The sequence below is a fragment of the Amblyomma americanum genome, chromosome 1, assembly GCF_052857255.1.
Source record: "Amblyomma americanum isolate KBUSLIRL-KWMA chromosome 1, ASM5285725v1, whole genome shotgun sequence".
Lineage (NCBI taxonomy): Eukaryota > Metazoa > Arthropoda > Arachnida > Ixodida > Ixodidae > Amblyomma > Amblyomma americanum.
Genome location: NC_135497.1, coordinates 181,055,771 through 181,069,569, shown reverse-complemented (window position 1 = coordinate 181,069,569; position 13,799 = coordinate 181,055,771). Strand labels below are relative to the sequence as shown.

The following is a 13,799-nucleotide window of genomic DNA, read 5'->3' as shown; positions in this document are numbered from 1 at the left end:
GTAACGTTGCTGTGAGTGCGCCCAAATTTGGAGGCTAGCAGACTGTCGTGCCAGCTGCGGCATTCGCGAGAACTCATCATCCCACAAAACAGAAAACGTGTTCAAATAGTCTTGAAGCAGCGAAAAACGCTTAAAAATGCCTTGCGTTAGATTGAAATGTCTCAGTGCTGTGCGCAATTAAACGTTCACTCAAACGTTTCAGTGGCGTGCATTAGACGGGGCGAGCTTCAAGGCTGGTCCTTGTGCCCACTGACGTCATTAGGGTAGGGGCCGCGCGGTGATAGGTTTCGTCGTAATCGGTTGCGAGCTACTGCAAGCTGCGATTTTTAAAAGTTATTTTTAAAATATTCGGTCCACGCAGAGCATTCAAGCTTGACTATAATACACGCAAAGTCTACATCTACGAATCTGTTGCACTAGCATATGCCGAAAGAAATCATTTCAGGGTCCCTTTAAGAGCAGTGTTGGTTTCAACTAGCCAGAGAAGATTGGTGCGAGTAATCTTTTGACAAACCTTGGGAATACCTGCTCCGCGGCACTTCATATGCTTAATCTGCGACAAACCTGACCGCGTTTTCTCGCATGAGGCCACTGAGTGTTCCACCGGCTATTCCCTATCAGGGTATTGCGCCGTCGCCACGAGGAATACAAGCCAGGTGACCGCGCATGAATACAGACGCCAATTCGACGCCGCGGACTCAGCAAAGTTTTTGGGCCGGTACTTAGATCCCTACAAGGCTGTTCGTCGAATTGCGGAACTTGACTATGAAGCCGGTAATCACAGAAGGATAGCAGCCCAGTATAGCGCCGTGTGCGCTCAGAAATTGTATACGTTGTGCTCCTAAATCGCTATCATGCGCACTAATCGATGCTATGTGCTTGCGCTATCGGTGCATATTTCGATTTGACCGTGTTTTTGTTGACCTTACTTTTAGGCAAAGCACTCGGCCGAAGCTTCTTTGGGCGGGAAATATTTCCAGGGAACTGTTGTGCTATTTGCTCTTGTCCAAACATGTTTGCACGTGATGGTGTTACTTTGTTACGGGAGATGCGACGAGCCTGTTATCCCGAATGATTGTAGCCACTCCCAGCTACTTCGACATTGATGTGGATTGTTGTAGTTGCTTTTAGCGCCTTATCTCGAAGGTTCCTCTTCTTTGATGAGAGCTGAGCACGTCTGTGTTCAGTTGTTCAGTTTTTTTTACGGGCGCATGTCAGCGCAATAATAATAATAATAAATTTATTGTTAGGGAAAAGATAATGGCGCAGTATCTGTCTCAATATTCGGCGGACATCTGGACCGCGCCGTGATGGAAGGGATAAAGGAGGAGCTGAAAGAAGGAAAGGAAGAAAGTTGTGCCGTAGTGGAGGGCTCCGGAATGATTTCGATCACCTGGGGATCTTTAACGTGCACTGACATCGCACAGCACACGGGAGCATTTGCGTTTTCGCCTCCATCGAAACGCGGCTTTCAGTGCCACGTTAATCTGCTCGTCTGCTTTCCCCGGCATTGTCCCCGCTTCGGCACAATATTTAAATTTATATGCAGCAGAAATGCTTCCATTTATATCTCTGTCACTGCTGATAGCTGCACCACAGACAAATAAAAGCTGGGTGAAAGGATGAGAGATGGGTGGTTTGCAAAAGTACTGAGAGCCTCCTGTTGCTGTGCATTGTGACTTTCAACGCAAATTTCGCCATTGTGTAAGTTAGTTCCGACTCTTTTGAATCAAAGTTGCTAATACGGTTTTTTTTCTGTTTACAATTAAAAATTGCAATCTGCAGAGAACGGAAGATGGGCGCTAACCCCACCGCCCGCATGTGCTCTTTTTGTACATAAAAACAGGGCAGCCTCCAAGAAAGGAGACCCTCCAAACAACGTCTTCGAACAGTTGTCATTACGTAATGGGTTTTCAAGCGAGAATTCGATAGCTCCTCTGTTTTCAAGGCAAGTCTAATTATGTGGCCTGCTTCAACCTGTGCGTGTTTTTTTCTACCACTCTGTATTTATAGTGCCTCTTTCCAGCGATTTTTTGATTGAAATATGCGACTTTTGCTAGCGTGGTGCCGCAGATGCGACGTATACCGGGGCGGCTCTAATTGGAAAGAGAAAGGCAATGGGAGAACGCTTGAGGCATGTGAAACTGGTCCCGAAGCGAAACTCGATAATTTTGTCAGCCAGCCCCTTTGCCATAACATTGTTTACACCACGAAGTGTTTCATTCTAGAGTGCGAGAGCTAAAAAAATCCATTAGCTGCTTTCTGCACAGACGGTACACCCACGCCTTACCCGCATACAGTCGACTGTACCTGCACTGATTACAACGGGAAAATTTCCGCAGATAATATCTGCCTGGTCGAGAGGAGGATTAGAGAGAAAAGAGTAACACTCTTCCAAAGGTTGGTTAGACAACCAAAGTTTCGATGCCGATCCGACACCTTCAGGGAAGACTAGTGCGGAGCCAGAGGCGCGCAGTCACGAAAGCAGTGCCGAATTCTCCAATTGGCTTCGATCGGTACTCATGACACCGCAGTTGCAGTGCAGCAGAGCCTAGGCACCGAAAAGAAGGAGTCGGTCCTTTCTCCTGTTGCGATGGGGGGGGGGGGGGGGGGGGGGGGGGGGACACACCATAGATAGCTTTCCGCGAGTATAGAGTGAAATTGCAGCTAACGGCCAGGATGCCTTGAACAAATAGGATTAAAGGCCGGTTCACACTGGGGATCCGAAAACGCAGTGCGACCGATTTCGGTCAGTTAGTTACGGTTTCCGAAGCTCTAAAAGCGGGGAGGGAGAATAAAAAATCGATTTAAATTTGTCGCACGAACTCCGCAACTCGCCACTGTGAACCCGCCCTAACCGCAAGCTCATGACAGCCTGTCTACACCAATGGCTGGAGGACCTCAACTGAAGTGTATTTGCCGCTGTCCTTATTTGTATCGTCACCTGAGTCCTAGCACACCCGCGTTAAGGTGGGAACAATGCTGTTTTCACATATCGACCTGAACGGGGCCATCCCCTGTGTGTTGTTTTATTGAGGGGACATGGGGGGGGGGGGGGGGGGCAGCATATCGGCGCCGCCCCGCTTTTCAATTCCTTTTTGGGCTTCGGAGACGCTTGACGACAGTATGAAATCGCATAATAAGTTGAGGAAAAAGAACAAAAAGCATAAATACTTTATATACAGTCCAAGAAACAAAAAAGGAAAGAAAGAAGTCCATCCAAGTTCTGCGAAAAACATTTGAGCACGAACGCAGACAAGCAAGAGGTTGGTGGAGGGGTGTACTATCGTGGAAGTATTTTTACGCGAGGTGGAGCTACGTCGCGCTAGTTAAATTTTGCTCGAATTTCAAATGCACGCAGAAAATACACGCAGAACTTTCAGAGCCCGTGAGATGCTAGCATTAGGTTCGATATAGATCAATATTGGGGGTTAACCATAGAAAAAGAATGGAAATTCTGTGGAGGAGAATTTGTTAATTACCTTAATTTTTTCACGAGATAGCATGAAAGAGCGACACACCTAAAAGTACAATTTTCTGTATATCTACCTCTGATTTGTAGAAGCGTGCAACTTTAGAAATGAAATCTTTCTGCTACATTTCCTGTATTCACTAGCTAAGAAAACTTTATCACAAATCTCATAAAAATTGAACTATATTTAGACAAGCTATAGATTCTCAAAGCTGCGATGTATTTTCTGTGGAGGCTGGCATCGGTTATGCGAACAACTGCCATCCGTGAACACTGGATCCGAACATCAGAAATGAAGTGAAAACCGAAGTGCTGGAGCACCTAATTCGCTTTTGGCCTAGGTATGCAAATCGACCATAAGTTTTTTTGTACCTTGTAACCAATTCTCTCAGCCGTAAACTAATTGCCTCCGATGTGGCTCAGTGGTTATCGCGCTAGTCTGCAGGTCGGAACGACGCCGGTTCAATCTCAGCCGCGGCAGTCAGTCGAATTTTGATGTAGGCGAAATGCTATAGAGGCCCGTGTACTGCGCGATGTCAGTGCCCGTTAAAGAACTCCAAGTGGTCGAAATTTCCGGAGCCTTTCGTTACGGCGTCCCTCATAGCCTCAGTCGAGTTTGGACGTTAAGCACCACAAACCAAGCCGCAGTATAATTACAATGTTAATTATCCACGGACCGATGCGATAAAAAAACTACTGGTGATTTAGCTCTGGTTAACTCTGGTCGAAAAGCTGCGAAAAGCGAGAAGCTGCATCTCCCTGGCAATGTTTGTGGTTGAGCGACTGGCGGTCTCCAGGGCAGGCGTCGCATCGAACACACCTAGCATTAGGCTGAGCGCATCAAAGTGCTCCGGCCTTTCATACAGAACCCACTTTGATGCCCTGCGCATGCGATTGGAAATTGGTTTTTGACGAGAGGAAATTGCGCAGGAATTTCCTCACATATCTAGGTGGACACCTGAACCGAGCCGTAAGGAAAGAGATATAGGAGGGGCTGATAGAAGAAAGGAAGAACAGAGGTGCCGTAGTGGAGGGCTCCGGAATAATGTCTACCACCTGGGGATCTTTAACGTGCACTGAAATCGCACGAACAGCACACGGGCACATTTGCGTTTCGCCTCCATCGAACGCAAAGGCAACTGTGTGCCAGGAGACACTTTCTCGCTCCGCTCGGTCAAGGAGTGTGAAGTCACGGAGGAATGCCTCCTTTCCTCCTCTCCGCAACGCGGTCATGGAGCGCAGATCTGCCGCTCTCCACGTAGCAAGTGGTTTCATGAAAATAACAACAAAAAGGAGCGAAAGATTTTTGCCAGCCATGCCTCTGCCATGACCTGAAGGGCCACGTCCTTACAACCACTAGGTGGGATGCCTAGTCAGGCACCCCATTGGCGGTCGCCGCAGCCCGGGTGCGCTGCGTCAAGGCCCTTTGGGCCTCGAGGGTGCAGCAACCGGACAGGGTCGCCTCCCAGTCCTTTCAGGTGGGGTTTGGGATAGGGGGTAGGGATGGGTTCTGCTGGCAGGCCCACACCATGTGGTAGGCGTAAGACACCTCCCCACAGTGTGAGCACCGCCCATCAAATTGAGGATCGAATTGCTTTAGAGTTGCCGGGCACAGCACCGTGTTAGCGAGCAGGCGCAGGACTACCCGCTCGTTGGCCTTCCTCAGTCCTTTGCACGGGATGGGAAGAGTTTGGTGCGTGTATTTGTAATAATCGCATATTTCCTTAAAAGTGCAAACCGGATTGAAATCGGAGTCCTGGTCAGCGTCGTGTCCCGCGGGAAATGCCCGGAGAGAGAGCGCTCGGCAAGATCACTCTACACTACCGTGAGCAACGGCTAACGTATCCCCCTCCGCACAAGTCTCTCATTAAATTGCAGCAGGTGACGTGGCGACAGCTACAATCCCGCACCTTCCTCTCCCCTGCCCACTTAGCCCTGGTTCACCCGGGACTGTTCACGCCAGTATGCACCCTCTGCGGCGCTCCGAAAGCGGATTTTGCACACATTCTTTATTCTCGCTTTGAGCTCCTTCCACCAGCCGATTGGCAACTCACAGACCTCGAGCGATGGGAGGCTACGCTGTCCAGTTCTGACCCGGCTGCCCAACGGCAGCTTGTGGACTGGGCTTTGGAAGTCGCTGAGAAGCATCACCTTCCGGCCACGACACGCATCCATGATCAATCCCATCACTAGGATGTAACAATTAAGGCTTGCTCTACTTTGTAAAGTTTTTCACCACCACCACCACCACCACCACCGGCTGCTTCGTTTCCGGGGAGGCTTGGTGTCCTGGAGCCCAAACGAGAGATCGGTGCGCAGGATCCGAGTCTCGGCTACAATTTTGGTAGATGCGATAAGCCAGGGGAGTTGCCCACCCTTTCTCGACGTTTCGACAAGCCCCTCGCGAGTCGGTGATTATGCATTTGGAGGAGGAGTCGGAGGCATCGGACGAGGCATCTGCCATCGATACTGAAGCACATGAGCTGGGGCAGCGGAAATAAAGGATAGCAGGCAGAATGGAGAAATGAAAAGAAAAAGGTGATGCGACAGGAAGAGAGGATAGGTGGAGAGGTAATATACACAAACTATTTACACAATAAGAAATGTGTACAGGTTGCGCGCATTCTCCACGGCAGGCGTTGCGCTGAACGCATCAAAGTGCACCGGCGTTTTATGCAGAACCCACTTTCATGAACTGCACATGCGATGCCGGCAGACGCTTTCCCGCTTGGCCGGAGGTCAAAGTCAAAGGTCAAAGTCGAGATAGTTGGTGTAACAGCCGCTGGTGTCGCTGCTGTAGCTGACGTCATGTGTCTAACCTTACTACGACCAGTTACGCTCATGGTTTGACCTCTAGCTACATTAAAGGTCAAACTTAGGGCTCCGCTGACGGCTCAAAAAGCTGGCGTAGTGAAGCTTTTCGCTTCAAAATACACATTACTCTATTCATTATTCGGCTTCGGTAACTGTCTCTCGTTTCCCTACCCTTGTCTGTTCAAATTCCAATGCCTTAAAAGGATATGCAAGACCCATGTAACCTGATTCTCTAAAATGTACAGGTTCTGTCCACGACGTCGAATAGAAAAAATTTGGAGCACGCATACGCTTCGTCTTTAAGCGTGAGACGCGACAGTGTGTTGAAGCGTTGCCAAGGAGTGCACGGAACGCCATTGCCCGTTCGACGTGACGAGTGGCCCATTGGACAATTTAAGGAAAGGACGCCTGTCTCACATATCTCGGTGGACACCCGAACCGCACCGTAAGGGAAGGAAAAGGAGTAGGCGTAGGAGTGCGAGGAGGAGGATTTTTCGCGGATGGCCAACGCCGCCCACGCTGACACCGGCTTTTCTGCGACACGAGCTCCTTAACGCTGTCGCGTTAAAATGCGTTGCTTTCTGTTATTTTTTTCAGCTGTTGGTGTCATTTGTTTACATTGAATAAGCTGCTAAAAACTATTTCAAATATTGAAACGCTAAGGCACCCGTGTGCTGTGCGATGTCAGTGCACGTTAAAGATCCCCAGGTGGTCGAAATTATTCCGCAGCCCCAAACTACGCACCTCTTTCTTCCTTCTTTCACTCCATTCTTTATCCCTTCCTTTAAGGCGCAGTTCAGGTGTCCGCTGACAAGTGAGACAGATACTGTGTCATTTCCTTTCCCCAAAAACCAATAGAGGAGGAGGAAAGGCAGTGAGGTTAACCAGAAGAATAGCCGGTTTGCTACCCTGCACAGGGGGAAAGGGGTGAGGGGAGATAAAGATGAAGGGGAAAATACACTTGCAGGAAATTAGTCACTATGCAGGTCACAGCGTTCAGTAAAGTCACAGCCTATCGTACAGGCCAGAAGTCATCAAGAAGCGGGGCAGTGCATTGGAGGCCTTCACCGCCGTCGACCGCCGCGGCCAGTGGCCGAAAACCTTCGTTTCCGTCAGAGGGCGCAGGTCTAGATGCACCAGTGCACGGCAGAGAGACTGTGTTTCTGCGCTATAGGCACGGCATTCACAAAGATTGTGGGGTATAGTCTCATCACACCCGCAAATGACACATGCAGAGTGTATCGGTGACCGCTAAAACTGTACGGTGCACGCCAGCCAGTCTGGCAACGTGCTCGGGCACTTCCGGTGAGCGGGCAATAAACGGCAGTCCATTTGGTCGTTACCGGTTCCTAAGGCTGCCCTTTGGTATTTCATCGGCTCCAGAGATATTTCAAAGGACAATGACAGAGATTTTCGACGGTCTACCAGGGGTAAGCATCTACATCGATGACATTTTGGTTTGGGGTGCCTCATGGGAAGAGCACCAGGAGAGACTGTACAGAGCCTTGGAAACGGCCAGTGCTGCTGGCCTAACTCTTAATTGGGACAAATGTAGGTTCGGAGTGAAACAGATCGACTTCCTTGGAGACAGAATAAGTGAACAAGGCATCAAACCAAACCCAGAACTGGTAGAGTGCCTAGCCCATTGCCAGAAGCCAGCTACGAAAAAGGAAGTCCAGAGGCTACTTGGAGCAGTCAACTATTTCAGCAAGTACTTGCCGAACTTAGCAAGTCAGACAGAATCACTTCGTGGTCTGTTGCGGGAGGACTCTGTCTTTGAATGGACTAGAGCGCACGACATCGAGTGGGCCCGTCTAAACGAAATGCTCACGCAAGCTCCTGTACTTGCTATATTTGATCCATCTTTACCTACAAAGCTGTCCACTGACGCATCCGCCTTTGCATTGGGTGCAGCCCTTTCCCAGCAGCATGGTAGCGACTGGCGGCCTGTAGGCTATGCGTCAAGGATCCTGACAGAGACCGAGCGCAGGTACGCACAGATTGAAAAGGAAGCCCTTGGAATAGTGTTTGGCTGTGAGAAGTTTAATGAGTTTGTCTTGGGCCGAAGAATCACTATAGAGACCGATCACAGTCAATTGATATCTATCTCGAAGAAAGGACTCGGAGACATCCCGCCTCGACTTCAAAGGCTCTTCCTGCAACTGCTGAAATACGACTACCTGTTGCAATTTGTTCCTGGGAAGAAACTGGTTATTGCTGACACTCTTTCCAGGATGCAAGGGAAACGCTTGTCAGATAACTTATCAGATGACTTGGAAATACACGCCATAAGTGTCTTGGAGGACCGGGTGAGCAAGAGAACAATGGACAAATTGAAAGATGCCACGGCTAGGGACCCGGAGCTGCAGCAAATCATGGCAAAACTGCAGGCGTCACAGTCTTTGAACGGGGAGTGGAAAACGCACACCAGTGAACTGTCAGTGGTGGAAGGTGTGTTGTTGAAAGGTACCAAAGTTGTCATTCCTTCCGAGCTTCGAAAGGAAATGCTTTGTCGGTTGCATCGAGGGCATCTGGGCATAGCGAAATGCACATCACGAGCACGCAGCCTCATGTACTGGCCCAGGATGGCAGCTGAAATAAGAGAAATGGCTGAGCGGTGTCCGACCTGTCAGATACATGCTTACAAACAGCCTGCTGAACCTCTGCTGTTACGGGATACGCCCAGTCGCCCATGGTACAGGGTGGGAGCCGACTTATGCGAACATGCTGGGAAGCATTACCTTGTTGTGTACGATGCCTACTCTACCTATCCGGAGGTGGAGGAGTTGAACGGCACCACAACTACTGAGGTCATAAACAAACTATCTAGGATATTTGCACGTTATGGCATCCCCCACGAGGTCTGCACTGATGGAGGTCCCCAATTCACAGCCAAGGAATTTAAGGACTTTGCAGTGATGTTTGACTTTGAACACATCATTTCCAGCCCTTATTATCCGAAATCGAACGGACTCGCGGAGAAAGGCGTACAAATAATCAAGAGGCTACTCAAGAAGGCAGGATCATCAAAGGAGGAGTTTTGGCTTGGCCTCCTCAACTATCGTGAGTCTCCGCTGGAAGACGGTGTCTCACCATCCAAGTATCTCATGGGTCGCGACAGCAGAACGCCGCTCCCGGACCCCTGCTCGGATTCAGCTCAGCAGCTCTCAAAACCTCGAAAACATAAGCAGGATACGAACAAAGGACAGCAGCTCCCGCCATTACAGCCTGGAGACAGCGTTCGGATTAGGTCTGGAAGCAAGTGGGGCACAAAAGCTATAGTTTTAGATCTTGTGGCCCCCCGATCATACAGAGTAATAGCAGAGGATGGAAGCGAATTTAGAAGGAACCGTCAAGACTTGCGAAAAACGAGAGAGATTTGCAACCCAACATCACAACAGCTTCATCCTACAGGACGCAGCGCTGGAGACGTGGAAAGTCGCCCAGTGTTGCAGAGAGCGACAAGACCCCAACAGGCCCTCATGCGTGTTGACGCTCCGTTATCGAGTGCAAGATCAACAGCCCCAGCAAGGGAGCTGTGTACACCACCTAGACTACTAAGACCGCCTACAGCATCCTCGCCAGCAGCAGGAGAAAGGGGTTCCGCGGAGTTCGTTCCTCTCACACCCCCTAGACCAGCTGGAGCGTTGGGGGCAACCGAACCAAGCGTGTCGCCCAAGCAACAAACAGGAGAGCGGCCAGCGGTGCAACCTCAAGGGGGAGCAGCAGAGACTGCTACAGAACACACTACATTCTCTGGACCGACTAGAGTGGTTGGTGCAGAACTAAGACGGTCCTCAAGACTCAGAAGGCCTCCCCGCCGGTTGGCCCACCAGAATTAAGGCGCCCCGTCCTGCATATCACCCGCTCCCTATTGTGAAGGACTTACTCTGTAGTCACCTTCTCAATGTTTAAAGAAAAGAGGATGTATCGGTGACCGCTAAAACTGTACGGTGCACGCCAGCCAGTCTGGCAACGTGCTCGGGCACTTCCGGTGAGCGGGCAATAAACGGCAGTTGTTTCATGGCTACCGCACGTGTCGGTCTCTTGTATACACAGAGCTGTCAGCCATGCCTATTAAGAAGTAGTGCTCGGTGAAAGCTACACCAAGCCACAGGCGACACAACAAAGTTGCTTCACGTCATGGTAGGCCGGATGGAAGCCGAGGCTTCAGATCTGGGTCCAAGGTTTTAAAACACAAATGCGAGAATTGGGCTGAATTCCACGCGGCAAGCGTGATGTCCCGCGACAGTGCTCTAATCCTACCCGCTGCGTCGGCTGGCGAGATGGGGATGGACACACAATCGCCCTCATGGTGAGCAGTTCGCGCGGCCTCGTCCGCGCGGTGGTTGCCTGCGATTCCGCTGTGTCCTGGCAGCCATTGGTCCTAAAAACTGCTTCTCATTTATTCCAGGCTGCTCTTAAAGGAGGTGTTACATTTGGGGGCTCGCCCGTCGGTGTTGACAGCGTCGTCAGCGAAGCTCACCTGCTGGAAGCCAGCACTAAGCTTCATCGGTATGGTTCCGAGCCACGCGATAAGAATCGCTCCCACGTTCGAGACACCAGTACCGAGAGCGTCGCCCGGGTGGATTCCGGGAACCAAGCAAGGGGAGCGAGGGCCCGCGGAACGCCGCCGCAGCGAGCGTCGGGCACCTGACTGCACCGAGTGCTGCTACACTGGGCAGACTCTTGGCGAAGAGGAGAGGCCGCCGCAGGGATCGAGCGGCAGCTAATCCCCTATGGCCGTGACTAAGTTGAGGGGACCAATGTGGCCTCATTCCCGGAATACGGCAGCGAGCTGGCGGTCATCGTCCGCTAATCTTCGCACGCATATCAAATGACGACGCGACTCCTTTTAGCTACTAGACCCGACCCTGCGTTCTTGTCCGAGCGTCGACTGACATCTAAAGAACAGGTGTCGGCGGTGCTTGGAATCTTTCGGCTGCTACGAAATCATCCCCCTCCGCTGTTGACGTGGACACAAGGGCATCCTCCTCTCTCACTGGCTCGACACGTGACGAGGGCGTGTACGCTGGTGCGTGTTTGTGTGTGCTAATACAAGTTTTAAGCCACTCCCACTCTGGCGGAAACGTCCTCAACCTTGGGAATCTGGGGAACAAGAACTGTATAAAACTGGACAGCGAGTGCAGTCAACATCGTGCTCCTCTTCTGTGTTCCCATGTAATGCTCAGTCGCGTTCCCTTTTGGGTGCTCCCATTGTGTGCTCCATTTAGGGATCATGCTCCCTTTTAAGGCTCGCTAAGCCTCCTTTTAACATCCTCCCTTCGGAGAGAAGTTCCTTTTGATCTCTATGTAAATAAAGTAAATAAACCCCCAAATCTTCTTTCTCTCATCATCCAACTCCTTTAACTCGTCGGCAGTCCTGTCTTGGTGGTGGTGGCGTCGTTCCTGGCCCGTGGTTCCGTCGGGGGCGACTCCGAGCCCCCATCCAACAACTGGTGGCAGCGGTGGGATAGAAGCGCCATCCCCAGCAGAGGTTATTTAATTAATAATTTGGTTGTTGCTTTCCATGCATTTTTGACTACTGGTGTCCCTATGGCTACATTGCATCGCCTAGCGTCAGTTAATCCCTGCCTTTCTGTTTCTCTCTCTTTAGCGCCAGTTCGGTGCCCGTGTTCAAGGGTCCCTCAACTGATCTCGGCAGCAGACTAACCGCAAGCTACGTTATCATCCAACCTCATGCAGACAAAAGGTCCGCTGACACGCGACGGGTGTAGCCAAGGTCATCTACGGCTACAACGAAGCAGTAGCTGCAACATAAATAAATCGCGGGCCCCTTCAACTTCTTTACAACGAGACTGAACAGTAGTCCGGAACAAGGATTTACGCAACTGAAGCAGGCATGCAGAGCTCTGACGTGTATCTAATGTGGACGCATTGAAGACCTACGCAGAGATCATGCTGCTATAGTGAACGAATATTTACTGGGCGTGCATCGTCATCGTCAGGGTGATGCGCCCCCTACGGAGCAAAGGCGTCTCCCACATTACTGTCCCGTGTCTACTACGGCCACCTTACAGCCGCAGATCTCCTTATCTCAACTCCCCACCTAACTTTCTGCCACCATATGCTATGCTTGCCTTCTCTTGTAATCCAGGCCGTTACCCTTAAGGGCCAGCGCTTACGTTGCCTTCCCATTACATGTTCTGCCCAAGCCCATTTCTTCGCCTTGATTTCGACTAAGATGTCATTACCTCGTCTTTAATCCTTGACCCACTCTACCCTCTTCTGATCTATTAATGTTACACACACGCCCTTACCTATCACTTTTCCCACCCCATGCAAAGGGCTGGGGAAGGCCAACGAGCGGGTACTCCTGCGCCTGCTCACTAACACTATGCTGTGCCCGGCAACTCTTAAGCATTTCGATTCTCAATTCGACGGGCGGTGCTCACACTGTGGGGAGGTGTCTGACACCTACCGCATGGTGTGGGCCTGCCAGCAGAACACATCTCTACCCCCTATCCCAAGCCTCACCCGAAAGGACTGGGAGGCGACCCTGTCCGGCTGCTGCACCCTCGAGGCCCAAAGGGCCTTAACGCAACGCGCCCGCGCAGCGGCAACCGCCAATGGGTGCCTTACTAGGCATCCCCCCTAGTGGTTGTAAGGGCGTGTATGATTAATAAATGTTTTCACCACCACCCCCTCACCTATCATTTTCCTTGTTTTCTTTCTGCCGCCGCGGTGGTTCAGTGGTTATGCCGCTCGGCTGCTGACCCGAAAGACGCCGGTTCGATCCCGGCCGCGGCGGTCGAATTTCGATGGAGTCAAAATTCTAGAGACCCGTGTACTGTGCGATGTCGGTGCATTTAACGCTAATTGGTATAAATTATCCTGAGCCCTTCACTGCAGCGTCCCTCATAAACTGAGTCGCTTTTTGACGTTAAATGGCCGTAACCCATTTTTGTATAGCTCGCTGCGTTGCCCTTAACTGAGCCCTTCTCGTTAACCTCTACGTTTTTGCCCCGTAGGTGAGTAGCGGTAAGATACAGCTGTAATAATAATAATTGGTTTTGGGGGAAAGGAAATGGCGCAGTACCTGTCTCATATATCGTTGGACACCTGAACCGCGCCGCTGTACACTTTTCTCTTGAGGGATATTGTTAAACTGCCATTCATGATCAGAGAGAACCTGCCATATGGGCGCCGCCCCAGTCTTATTCTTCCAGTCATTTCCCTCTCATGATCCGGACCAGCGGTCACTACCTGCCCAGAATTAACCTCTTACCACTTCCACCACCTCGCTACGAATTGTAAGCGGCTGTTCTGTTCCGATGATGTTGGTCATAAAGGCATGTCAATGCCGTACATAATACATGCAATAACGTGCATAACCCATGTCAGAAGGTGCGATGATCGCCGGCGGCGATGACCTCGACCAGCGCATGTACACACTTTCTACAACTGCGCTAAAATATAACTACGGGTCATTGAATGCCACACGCAAGCTGCCGGTTGCGTTTCTGGGCTGCTGAACCATATGTCGCTGGCT

At 50.8% G+C, this 13,799-nt stretch overlaps 1 protein-coding gene across 1 annotated transcript in view; it reads right to left on the bottom strand.

Moving 5' to 3' along the window:
- LOC144114291 (BTB/POZ domain-containing protein 1-like) overlaps window positions 1-13,799 on the bottom strand; it is a 32,388-nt gene that overhangs the window by 9,983 nt on the left and 8,606 nt on the right. The window lies entirely within an intron of this gene.